The sequence below is a fragment of the Gambusia affinis genome, linkage group LG12, assembly GCF_019740435.1.
Source record: "Gambusia affinis linkage group LG12, SWU_Gaff_1.0, whole genome shotgun sequence".
Taxonomy (NCBI): Eukaryota; Metazoa; Chordata; class Actinopteri; order Cyprinodontiformes; family Poeciliidae; genus Gambusia; species Gambusia affinis.
Genome location: NC_057879.1, coordinates 28,006,561 through 28,020,266, shown reverse-complemented (window position 1 = coordinate 28,020,266; position 13,706 = coordinate 28,006,561). Strand labels below are relative to the sequence as shown.

At 41.1% G+C, this 13,706-nt stretch overlaps 1 long non-coding RNA gene across 1 annotated transcript; it reads left to right on the top strand.

Annotated features, from left to right (window-relative positions):
* Positions 1–2,721: 2,721 nt before the first annotated feature.
* Positions 2,722–4,768, top strand: LOC122841793. The gene is made up of 4 exons (XR_006372446.1): positions 2,722–2,773; positions 3,068–3,129; positions 3,457–3,530; positions 4,133–4,768. It is a non-coding gene; the product is annotated as an uncharacterized LOC122841793 (long non-coding RNA).
* Positions 4,769–13,706: the final 8,938 nt, after the last annotated feature.

The following is a 13,706-nucleotide window of genomic DNA, read 5'->3' as shown; positions in this document are numbered from 1 at the left end:
GTTAGTTTATAAATCGCTGAATGGTTTAGCACCACAATACATTAAAGATCTGCTGCTGTTGTATCAACCTTCCAGAACCTCTCTGGTTCTGGTTCTGCTCTGCATCCCCAGAACCAGAACCAAACGAGGAGAAGCAGCATTCAGCATCTATGCACCACAAATCTGGAACAAACTTCCAGAAAACTGTAAAACAGCTGAAACACTGACTTCCTTTAAATCTCAACTAAAAACCCACTTGTTTACAGTTTTATTTGAAATGTAGTCAATTACAGATTTATTGATGGAATCTGATTTAATGTTGTGTTTTTATTATTGATTCTATGTTGCATTGTGTTTTTGTGTTTGATTTGATGTGAAGCACTTTGAAATGCCTTGATGCTGAAATGTGCTATACTAATAAAATTTGATTGATTGATTTCATTAAGGAAATCAAATGGACACAAACTTAAAATAAAATAGATTTTTGTTCATATAAGTTGTTTGAGCTCAGGCAGGTTAAATTAGGTGTGAATAGACCAACATGGTGCAAACATCTTCCAAATGTGTAATATAAATGAAAATCTATTTAAAGACAACGCTAACGAAGACAAGTGAACTTTACCACCATGTTGAGTGTTAAAGACAAACAGAAAGGACAAATGAAAATATTGATGAGGTGAAGGAAGTTATGGAGAAAAAAATCCTACAAAACAAAATGAAACTAATTCCACAAACTTATTTTTTCCTTAATGCTAGGCCTGTCGCAATAAACGATAAATCAATTAATCGTACGATAAATTAAAACTATCAACGTCATTTTAATTATCGTCTCTTCCGGCCTTTTTCTCTTTCTGTTGATGACACTAAATGAAAAAAGGCTCAACTCCGCTGCTCTCCACTGACCTCTCCTTCCTCATTTCCTCAGTGTAACGTCCAGTTCACACTACAGACAGATCTCTGTAAATTTAGTTAAATTTTGTTTATTCTGAACAAAATCAACTGATTGACTAAAGACTTCAGAGGACATGAGTGCATCTTTTAAATCCATGCTGTTACTGAGTGAATAATGTGCATGAAAACAAATTATGCACAAACTCCTATATACCCACCATTACTGGATGTAGTTTTAACTTTCTATCCAATCACCACATTTAGATGTCGGTGCAATAAAGTCTCAGAATTTGGCCTCTTAGGGTTAATTTACACCTGACACACCTGGCCAGCTTTAGACGAACCAGAGTTTTTCTCCTGTCATCATTTCTCCCTTTTGTGCAGGAGTTAATGCATTCATGCAAACTCTGGCGCCAATCAACGACCGAGACCCACTTTCTGAGGTGGTCTTAGTTCACTTCCAAACCAGCTGAAGTGAATCACTTCTGTGTGAATACAGACCAGCCTCGATCTGAACTAAATGAAATGTTAGTCTTGTTGAACTTTAAAGAGGAAGTTGAATCCCACAGAAGCATGGCAGTTTGCTTCTTTGGTTTGCATGTACTGAAATAATCATTTGCCAGGAAATCTCGACAGGATAAGCGTGATTATATAATGTATGGATTGTATAATTAAAACTAATGCTCCCAGAAATATGTGACCTGAACCATCATGAATGTTAATTGAAAATGTGCAACAGAAGAACAGAAAGGAAATGCAGATATAGTTGAGGAAGATGTAGAGAAAAATTTGCTGCACCAAATATCAGTAGAACTGAAAATACTCCAGGAACTTGAAATGTTTTTTCCCCCAAACTGACTGAACCACATGCCTCAAAATCTGGCACAAGCTCTGACCATTTTTAAACAGAATTTGAACAGTTTTTAGAAATGGGATCATTTTAAATAAATAGTGAGCTATCAGAGTGTTTCTTTGGTTTACACGTTTTATGGATCTTAAGAAGACCTAAGGCCTTGTTTTCTAATTTATGGCAGATGGAATATGGGGTAACTGTGTCATCAAATGATTTCATGCTGAAACCAAGAACTGTGTCCACAAAGTCCAGCCTCTTTCCAGAGCGCAATGGTCTCTGCTAGGGATTGTCACTAAAAGCAGGCGATGTTCTCTATTATCCTGGTTTTTACTTCCCTGTATTCATAACTTTTACTTTTTCTTAGCAAAGTTATTTTGTTTCTTTTCTTTCCGACTCATAAGGGGTTTTCACAAACGTCAAGCAAATTTTCAATCATTGAAATGTAGAGCAGAATCGTTTTGAGTGATTTGGTCATCTTAAACTATTAATTTATCTTGAACTAATATTGAATGACTAAAGATATTTGAGGACATTGATATTTTTTAAGTTTAAATTGATACTGTTACTACTTGAATAATGTGCATGAAACAGACATTATGCACAAACTCCCAACATCCCCACTCTCAACTTTTACCTTCTTCTCAATCACATTTTGATCATGATGAGATAAAATCTCAGAAATAAGCCTCGTAGTTATTCCTCCAAAGGTTTTATTAATGTGTTGTTCATGTTGGAAAAGATATTTTCTTGTATTGAGACAAAGGCTAAATGTACCTTGAACTCTGATCAATTCCACACTTTACAGAGTTTTTATACAAGTTAATCTGCTTTCTGGTTGCTACCAGGAAGTATGCAAACATTTCACTTGCTTGAGGAAAGGACAGGTTCAAATATTTTCTGTATTGTTGAATTTGAGCCAGAATATTTATGATGGTTTTTGTTTCATTCTCAGTAAAAGTAGGTGTGTGTTTGCAAGTCTTTGTACATAAAAAGAAGTGAGCTTGAAAGCTCACAGAACTGGCTCTCATCGTCTCTGAAGAGTACCAGGAGGTAAGTCTTTGAGCAATGATGAATTTGTTTTCATCAACCTGATGTAGAACTGCTTTTCGATGTGTCTCTGCCAGCACACCTGAATCGGTGATTGGGCCCTAAGCAGGAATCTGTAGAACCCAGTTACAAATTAATGAAGTAATTCAGCCAGATGTTTCAGGTGTGTTGGACCAGGGACACATCTGGCAGCTGCAGGACATCAGTCCTGATTCAGAGGATCTGTAGCTAATAGTTTCTTTAAAACCAAATCCCACACAGTCACTACTTTTCCCATATTTTTGTGCATTGATCCAGTTTCGCAAAACTCAACACTCTGCAGAACCTGATCTACAGACAGCAGAGAACATTCAACAAAGGTTTGTATCATTTTATTTTGATCTATGCAAAGGTTTATTATTTTTAAATACATTAGTCAGATTTTAGCAGAGTGATGATTTAGTGCAATGTTTCACATCCCAGTCTAAATCTTACTTTTTGTATTTTTATCTGACTTATTTTTCTCTTCCTTCTGATCTTAAACTGCATTTTGGTGTTCAGATTTCAAACTTCTGTTTCAGACATTGTTCATTTCATGGTGCATTTAATGATCCATTTATCAGTCATGTTTTCCTGATTTCATTTAGAAATACCTGAAAGTTTCCCTTCAGCAGAACAATATGCAAATAGATTCTGTGTTTTTTCAGGAATCTGTCACTGTTGCAAATCAAACATTTTGAGATCATCTGGATCTGCAAACTGTTGCCAACAACAGACCAAGGTTTGTTATGAATAATCATAAGCTCAACAGACTCAAGAGACCAAATATCTTTCATACTGACATTAATAGCTAAAAACCAAATATATATTTCAGAGGACTTTGATTTCATTGTGATTTTCAGTTCTTCCAGGATGTTGCAATGTTCCAGCCTAAAAATTACTGATTTTGTGGGACTTTTTTCAAATTTTAATCTAACATATGAGCCTCATCAGAGCACATATCCTAACTGATTGAATGTCACAGTACATTTTATGTTGTATAGTATTTTGCAGTCAGATGTGGCCAAGCAGTTCTCAGACAAATTTCTGTTTCATCATAATAGCATGATTTAATATTGAACCATTAAGACTAATGAAAGATTTAATCCTAACACATTTATGTGGCAACAAAATCAGACATTAGGAAAATTTACATTTTGTTAAAGTTTTTACTTTGTTTGAAAGCTTTAGCACATTTTTCCCAGGAAGCCCATAAACATGGAGGATTGATGTTTTGAATTCATTAGCTCATTGGCTGTGTAGGTGAATTTTGAATCTTGATTAGACATAAAAGTAACAGGTTTTTCCAGTTTCATCATTGTTTCTGTTTTCTTCTGACTACAGGCAGATTGACACCGAAGGAGAACCAACACTGACAATCAGGATGTGCCTGTTATTGACCACACCTCTCTTCTTTGCTCTTGTTGTAATAGTTTTGTTACTCTGGCAGAACATCATCACTGTGACTGACTTAATGAAAGCAGGAAAGCAAGTTTCAGATGTGGTAATTCCAGCTTTGGACGATCCAAAGATATCAGGAGCATTAACACTAACCGTCACTGCAGTGTTCATTTTGACAAACTCACTGGAAACAACTCTGCTGGTTCTGGTTGATATCGCTCTGTGGTTGCATTGGCTCAATATTCTCCCACTGAGAGAGTTAATTAGGTTAGCTACAAAGTTTTATCAGTCTGTTGTACCGGGAACAAATCAGACCTGCACTGATTCAAAGGCTGAAGCTCAACGATTGGCTGATGTTGTCAAAGGGAAAAGCACTCTAATAACGTCGCAAACCAGCTGCACCCCGATTTACAAACTTCATCTAGAACAGAAACAGATCAACATTAATGGCTGTAAGAGTTTCACTTTTGGAGAGAAATCTATGAATTGTAACAGAAACATCATGGTTCTTGGAGCTGCAGGTGCTGGGAAGTCCACTGTCATCAATGCGATGATAAACTACGTCCTAGGCGTTAGATGGGAAGACTTCGTTTGGTTTAAGTTAGTGGATGAATGTCAGACAGACTCACAGGTTCACAGACAGACATCAGAAATCACAGTGTACAAACTCTACCACCAGGAGGGATTCAGGGTGAACAACTCCTCACCATCATAGACACTCCAGGCTTTGGGGAATCGGGCGTGACAGAGACAAGGAGATCACAGAGCAGCTGCGTAACCTCTTTGCTAACCAGGAAGGTGTTGGTGAAGTTGATACTGTGTGTTTCAGTTCAGGCTGGTCTAACTGAACTGACATCAACACACAGATATCTGATAGATTCAGCACTCTCAATCTTTGGCAAAGATGTGGCAGAAAACATCAGGATCCTGGTGACGTTTGCAGACGAGCAGCAGCAACCAGTTGTAGAGGCCATCAAAGTGTCCGGTGTCCCATGTCCTAAAGGTGCAGACGGGCTGCCAGTTCACTTCAAATTCAATAACTCAGTGCTGTTTGCTAACAACAAATCCTTAGTGGCAAAGATCTGGTCCAATGAAGAGAAAACCTTTGAGTATTGGAACATGGGGACGAAGAACATGGCTGGTTTCTTTGCTAGTTTAGCAAACATCAAAACCATAAGATTGACAATGACCAATGAGGTCCTGAAAGAAAGAAAGCACCTGGAAAGTACAGTGGAGGAGCTGCAGAAGCAGGTTAAACTGGGCTTAGCCAAGCTAGAGGATATCAGGGAGACGAATGACAAACTCAAAGAGCATGAAGCAGAAATCAGAAACAATGAGAACTTTGAGTTTCATGTTACTGTAAGAACAAATAAGCAAATTGATATTCCTGACACTGGGAAGTTTATCACCAACTGCATGCAGTGTCATGTTACCTGTCACTACCCTTGTAACATACCAAAAGATGAGGATAAAAAAGGATGTGACGCAATGAACAAAGATGGATACTGTAAGAAGTGTCCCGGGAAATGTTTCTGGAATGTGCATCATAACCAGGACTTCATGTGGGAATATCAGGAAATTTATGAGAAGAGAACAGTGAAAGAACTGAAAGAAAAATATGAGAAAGCCTTTGGACAGAAGGTAACCTTAGAGGAGCTGATGAAAAATCTGATGATGGAGTATCGATCTATGCAGGATGATGTGGTGAAACTGATTGCAGAGGCTGCAAAGTGTCTGAACAGACTGAAAGAGATAGTCCTGAACCCAAATCCCCTTACCACTCCAGAATACATCGACATGCTCATTAAAGGAGAGGAAAAGGAGGCCAAGACAGGCTGGGAGGACAGAGTTCAGTCTCTGATGAAAATGAAGGAAAAGGCAGAGATCATAGCTAAAGTAGAGAAGGGAGAGGAAATCCTGGTGAATCAGTAATCTGCTGATGCCTTCACAACAAATCTAAACTCAGAACTGTGCCAAGATGAGGCTAAAATAGATTTACTTCCACAAGTGGAATATGATATGTAAGCTTTATCAGACATTAATTTGGTTTTATTTCAAATGAAACAGACATGGGAGCAGCGTGGGATTGGGAGCTTAAAGAGAGACAAGGTAAAAATGTAAAGGAAAGAAGCAGGTGACGTTAGAGGACACGATTGTTTTAATCAGCAATGATAAAGAAAATATAGAAGTTTAACAAAACCTGTAAGTTAGTTAGTTTTATTGACCTATTGTTCACCAACTTTCTTTTAGTGTTTTTTAAAATTTTGCAAATTTAGCTTTATAATGTCATAATATCATGAATAAAAATGTAAATGGGATTTTCTCCATGTAATGTTGAATCCAATTGAACCAATTGTTAGCAAGACTTTGGTTTTAAAAGGAAATTCTTTCAGTCACCCAAACTGTAGCAGCTACATGCGTTAGCCACCTATAATGTTCTGTTCATCTGGAGGATATAATTCATTTTGTTTAGACAGTAAATCCTATTTTAACCAAAACTTTACCCTACCTTAAAGTTTTCAGTTAAATTTTTTTCTTGCGTCTTTTTGGTGGTAAATTTTATTGAATTTCTAATTAATTTGAGGGAAAATTGTATTTTCTTTGTATCACCTGATTCTTATATGAAACTTATTGCTATAATGTTTTTAGCTTATATTCAGGGCTTCAATGTTTCTTTGTGTCACATATATTTGATTTTGTGTCGTTCCACTTTTAATTTTATCTGGTTGCACACACTGCTGCATGCTTACTGTTGAGAATATATAATTGTGTGTTTTCCTCTTTTAGCTATTTGCATTCTTGAATAAACATACTCGCATGTTGGGAAACATCTTCAAATCTAAGGCTAAAGGAAATGACACAGTAGGGAACGCCCTCTTTAGAAAGTAGCTCAGCCAGGCCAACAAAGGGAATTTAAAACTGTTTGATGCCATTTTGTTCTGTTGGCCCATAAAGATAGCATGAACAAATGGGCAAGCTGTTTTTCAGTCGTAATAAATGGAATTTATGGATTCAATTCCACTGGCTCTTCAACTTCACACATCAAGAACCTAATGGTGAAAGGATAATTCTCCACATTTCATAACCATATATTGCACGTAACACAGTCATGGATAAACTGATAACGGCAGGCCAACATCCCTTAGCGAGTTTGTAGAATGAGGCAAAGACAAAAGCATCCATTATTTGCTTCTCTCTGTTTCACCCTTAAGATGTGCCGAGTGAAGCCCAGCATTGCAGTCCGTGAATGTCATTCCTCCATGTTAATATTCATCCAAAATACATTAAAGCTGTTTCAACCTTCCAGACCTCTGAGGTCTGAATATGGAGAATCATCATTCAGCTTCTCTGCACCTCTCAGAAAACTTAAAAACAGCTGAAACACTGAGTTCCTTTAGTTCAAGACTTAAACTCAGTAGAGTTTACTGTGAACCGTCATAAATGGAACATTGACCAACTTATTTGGAGGTTTTAATGATGTCACTTGACAAACTGTAATGTCTGTTACTGGTTGTCACAGTTGTTGACTGTATGATGTGTTACTGAAGTTTTTATGTTTTCATGATGTAAATAACTCTGAGCTCCATTGTTCCAGATATGATATACATAAATAAATAAACTTGCTTTATTTTAATGTCTTGTAATACTTGATAATTTCTGGCATTAAGGCCTTGGTTTATATTTAACTAAAATCTAATTATTTCTTAATGTAATAATCCCGTAAGATTTACTGGAACTGGGAAAATGAATTTGATTGTTGCAGGATAAAAAATGTACAACATAACATTAGTGTCATCTTAAATATAACGTCTAAAAAATTTCTTAAAGTCAACAGACTTCTTACTACCTCATGTTTCCACACTGAAACCAACTTCAGACTCCACTGGTTTCATTGCCTTTTTTGCTGTCCAAGTTAAATAATTCCTTTTCTAAATTATTAAACTTTGGATTCAATTGCATGAAAATAAATGCTATTACAGTCCTTTGGTTTTTGGTTTGTTCCTTTTCTTGTGGATTATGTTCTACGGGTCTTGGGATATTCATTGACACATTTATTAAATTAAATTCTACACACAAATACTCCATTAGGACTTTCTGGATTTTTTTTTACAAGTATACTAAAAATTAAAATAAACAATAAAACATATATAGGTAATCAAATCCTTCACGTAGTACGTTGTTGATGTAGGACTGGAGTTAAAGACCTCCTGCTCTACGGAGTCTAAATAATGTTCCTTTGTGATTCTAAGATCTTCTATCAGGACCAATGAATTAATCTTGGACTTAAACTATCCATACATCCATCCATCTTCTTCCGCTTATCCGGTGTCGGGTCGCGGGGGTAACAGCTTCAGAAGGGAGGCCCAGACTTCCCTCTCCCCAGCCACTTCCACCAGCTCCTCCGGAGGAATCCCAAGGCGTTCCCAGGCCAGCCGAGAGACATAGTCCCTCCAGCGTGTCCTGGGTCTTCCCCGGGGCCTCCTCCTGGTGGGACGTGCCCGGAACACCTCACCAGGAGGCATCCTGACCAGATGCCCGAGCCACCTCAACTGGCCCCTCTCGACGTGAAGGAGCAGCGGCTCTACTCTGAGTCCCTCCCGGATGACTGAGCTTCTCACCCTGTCTCTAAGGGAGAGCCCAGCCACCCTACGGAGAAAACCCATTTCGGCCGCTTGTATCCGCGATATCGTTCTTTCGGTCATGACCCAAAGCTCATGACCATAGATGAGGGTGGGAACGTAGATCGACCGGTAAATCGAGAGCTTCGGTTTTTGGCTCAGCTCTCTCTTCACCACGACGGACTGATACAGCGCCCGCTTGACGGCAGACGCTGCACCAATCCCCCTGTCGATCTCCCGCTCCCTTCTTCCCCCATTCGTGAACAAGATCCCGAGATACATAAACTCCTCCACTTGGGACAGGACACCCCCCCTGACCCGGAGAAGGCACTCTACCCTTTTCCGGCTCAAGACCATGGCCTCAGATTTGGAGGCACTGATCGCGATCCCCGCCACTTCACACTCGGCTGCGAACCGCTCCAGCGAGAGCTGCAGATCACGTCCCGATGAAGCCAAAAGGACCACATCATCCGCAAAAAGCAGAGATGCAATCCTAAGGCCACCAAAACGGAGCCCCTTAACACCCTAGCTGCACCTAGAAATTCTGTCCATAAAAGTAATGAACAGAATCGGTGACAAAGGGCAGCCCTGGCGGAGTCCAACTCTCACCGGAAACGAGCCCGACTTACTGCCGGCAATGCGGACCAGACTCTGACACCGGTCGTACAGGGACCTGACAGCCCGTATTAAGGAGCCCGTAACCCCATACTCCCGGAGAACCCCCCACAGGGCTCCCCGAGGGACACGGTCGAACGCCTTCTCCAAGTCCACATGTAGACTGGTTGGGTGAACTCCCAGAACCCTCCAGGACCCTGCTGAGGGTGTAGAGCTGGTCCAGTGTTCAACGACCAATACGAAAACCACACTGCTCTTCCTGAATCCGAGGTTCGACAATCCAACGGACCCTCCTCTCCAGAACCCCGAATAGACCTTGCCAGGGGAGGCTTAAGAGTGTGACCCCCCTATAATTGGAGCACACCCTCCGGTCCCCCTTTTTGAACAGGGGGACCACCACCCCGGTCTGCCAATCCAGGGGAACTTCCCCCAATGTCCATGCGATATTGCAGAGTCGCGTTAGCCAGCACAACCCTACAACATCCAGAGCCTTGAGGAACTCCGGGCGGATCTCATCCACCCCCGGGGCCCTGCCACCGAGGAGCTTTTTAACCACCTCGGCGACCTCGACCCCAGAAATTGGAGAGCCCAACCCAGAGTCCCCAGGCTCAGCTTCCAAAATAGAAGGCATGTCGGTGGGATTGAGGAGGTCTTCGAAGTATTCTGCCCACCGGCCCACAACATCCCGAGTTGAGGTCAGCAGCACACCATCCCCACTGTAAACAGTGTTGGTGCTGCACTGCTTCCCCCTCCTGAGACGCCGGATGGTGGACCAGAATCGCCTCGAAGCCGTACGGAAGTCTTTCTCCATGGCCTCTCCAAACTCCTCCCACACCTGAATTTTTGCCTCAGCAACCACCAGCTACTTCTGGAGTCCCACAGGCCAAAAAGGCCCGATAGGACTCCTTCTTCAGCCTGACGGCTTCCCTCACCGAAGGTGTCCACCAACGGGTTCGAGGGTTGCCGCCGCGACAGGCACCGACAACCTTGCGGCCACAGCTCAGATGAGCCGCCTCGACAATGGAGGCACGGAACACGGTCCACTCAGACTCCATGTCCCCCACCTCCCCCGGGACGTGTTCGAAGTTCTGCCGGAGGTGGGAGTTAAAGCTCCGTCTCACAGGGGATTCCGCCAGACGTTCCCAGCAGACCCTCACAACACGTTTGGGCCTGCCAGGTCTGACCGGCATCCTCCCCCACCAGCGGAGCCAACTCACCACCAGGTAGTGGTCAGTGGACAGCTCCGCACCTCTCTTCACCCGAGTGTCCAAGACATACGGCCGCAAGTCCGATGAAACGATGACAAAGTCGATCATCGAACTGCGGCCTAGGGTGTCCTGGTGCCAAGTGCACATATGGACACCCTTATGCTTGAACATGGTGTTCGTTATGGACAATCCATGACGAGCACAGAAGTCCAACAACAGAACACCACTCGAGTTCAGATTGGGGGGGCCGTTCCTCCCAACCACGCACCTCCAGGCCTCACTGTCATTGCCCACGTGAGCGTTAAAGTCCCCCAGCAGAACAAGGGAGTCCCCAGGTGGAGCACTCTCCAGTACCCCCTCTAGGGACTCCTAAAAGGGTGGGTAACCTGAACTGTCGTTTGGCCCGTAAGCACAAACGACAGTCAGGACCCGTCCCCCCACCCGTAGGCGGAGGGAGGCTACCCTCTCATTCACCGGGGTAAACCCAAACGTACAGGCGCTGAGATGGGGAGCAACAAGTATGCCCACTCCTGCCCGACGCCTCTCACCTTGGGCAACTCCAGAGTGGAAGTATGTCCAGACCCTCTCAAGGAGACTGGTTCCAGAACCAGAGCCATGCGTCGAGGTGAGACCGACTATTTCTAGCCGGAACTTCTCAGCCTCACACACTAGCTCCGGCTCCTTCCCCACAAGAGAGGTGACATTCCACGTCCCAAGAGCTTCTGCAACCGAGGATCGGACCGCCAGGGTCCCCTCCCTCGGCTGCCACCCATAACACATTGCACCCGACCCCGTTGGCCCCTCTCACAGGTGGTGGGCCCATGGGAGGGGGGACCCATGTTTCCTCTTCGGGCTCCATGGGTAAAAGATATGAAGAGGTTCAAATTACTCATTGAATGTTACAGGTTTTTATTAGCATTTGAACAGTCTAATGTGTAGTTTTATCAGTACATTGTATGGCCCAAAATGAGAACAAGTTTTGCGCATCTTGTATAAGGAATTATTTTACGTAAAAAGGGTTTTGTCTTGGTCATGCTGCAGTGGAGCAGATCTAGCTGAAGGAAGTTTGCTTCTCCATTGTACATGTTTTCTGGATCTCAAGAAAACTTAAGAGTCTCGACACACAAGAAGCAACAAACCACCGTGAAAGGCAAAGATTTTCCGCCACGTGAGGTGAACCCAACATACGATAGTGACAGTACTGTCAACAGTGACGAGTTGATGCCAGTGTGTCCATAGCTAGCCTCTGTGTGCACGTCTACATGTATGAGCTCAAAGTTTTACGTACATGGATTACACCAGTTGCTTGGCTGAAAGAGGGCAAACCGAAATTAATGGAGAGTGAGCGATGTCAACAAATTCAATTCATTTTATTCTTATAGAGCCAATTCACAAAAATCGTCGTCTTAGGCAGGTCACAAAAAATCCATTTCCACTATACATATAAAATATTACAATGAATCCTAGCTTTTACACAGAGCAGTAATCTCAATTATTCAAAATAGTTTAAACTGTCTTGTATCTATGTAACCAGTAGACAACCGCTTGCTTTTTGTTGTACACCGCAGCAGTTCCTCATACCAAGCACATCTCCAGAGGAAAAGAAAAATTCCCCTTTATCAGGAAGAAACCTCCACCTCAACCAGAGGCTTTTCTCTAAGCAAAGATATTCAACCTGGTTTCCTTGCTGAAAAACATTTTATTGTATTCTTATTTCCTGATGTTCAAGATGCATACTGTTAAGTAAAGACATTTTCTTCCTGATACTGTTGCTGACTCATACAAGAGTTTTTAATTAAGTCAGAAACAAGATTTTAATTGTCTGAAGGTAGAGCAGAATGGTTCTGGTCGATTTATTTATTTTGAACTGAATTTATCCTTAACCAAAATCATATGAACAACTAAAAACTTTAGAGGACATCAATATATCTTTTAAAGCTTAAATCAATCCTGTTATTGACTGAATTATGCAGCTGAAAACAAACAAACACACAAAACTGAATCCAGTTTGGACTTTTTACTAAATCACTACATTTGGATGTTTTCTATTACTAAGTCGTTATCACTTTTGACAACTTTTTTTGAGCTTATACACACTAAAATTACCTCAGGACATGCTGCAGTTTTTAATGAGTTATCAAGCCGTCTGCTTTTCAATTCTCTCTCTACAGGCGACGTACCAATGTTTCACTTGTCAAAGTAGGTATGGTGGGTTTTGTTTCATTCTCAGTAAAAATAGGTGTGTGTTTGTCTTTGTATAACAAAGTCTCTCTTAGTATTTATTTCAGTTGAATGATGTTAAAATATTTTTCTGAGTTGTATGAGATTATTTAAATCAGGTCTATATATTAGCTGCATAGTATGTGTGGAAGTTGTTCCTTCAAAGGAAAGTCAGGTGGTAGGATTATTAATTATGGTGAATATAGATTTAAAGCTAATGCTCCTTAAGACACATGACCTGTTCTATTATGAATGTTGATTGAAACAATACAACAGGAAGAGATAAAGGGGAAAAAGTTGTGATAAAGTTGAGGAAGTTATAAAGTAAATTCCTTCACCACCATCATGGAACAGAAGTGAAACTATTCCAAGAGCTTGAAAAGTTTTAGTTTTTTGCTAGACTCATTGAACCACATACTGTAGAGAAAACTTTCACAAGCATTTAGTCATTTTTAAGTAAACAAAAGTTTCCTAGTAGAACAGTTATTTGAAATTCTCTGTGGCGTATGCTAAACTCGAGGCTGGCAGGCCAAACCCGTCCCTTCAGAACCATTTGTGTTTCTGCCTAGAAGGCTAATAATAAGAATGTTAGTTATTGTCATCAATCAAAATTAATTACCTTTAATCTGATTAATGCCAATTTGTCAATATAAAAAGTGGTTCAATATTTGAAGTACTCAGCTATTTATTAGTATTTGAACAGTTTGTTAATTTGAAATTCTGTCAATACATTCTTCCACAACTAATAGTTAGAGGACGGTCATGATATTAATACAACCCAACTGTTGCAGACAGCTGTTGCCTCATTAGACAAGTTCCATAGGAAATGGATGGAGAGGTATTGATGTCTCCTCT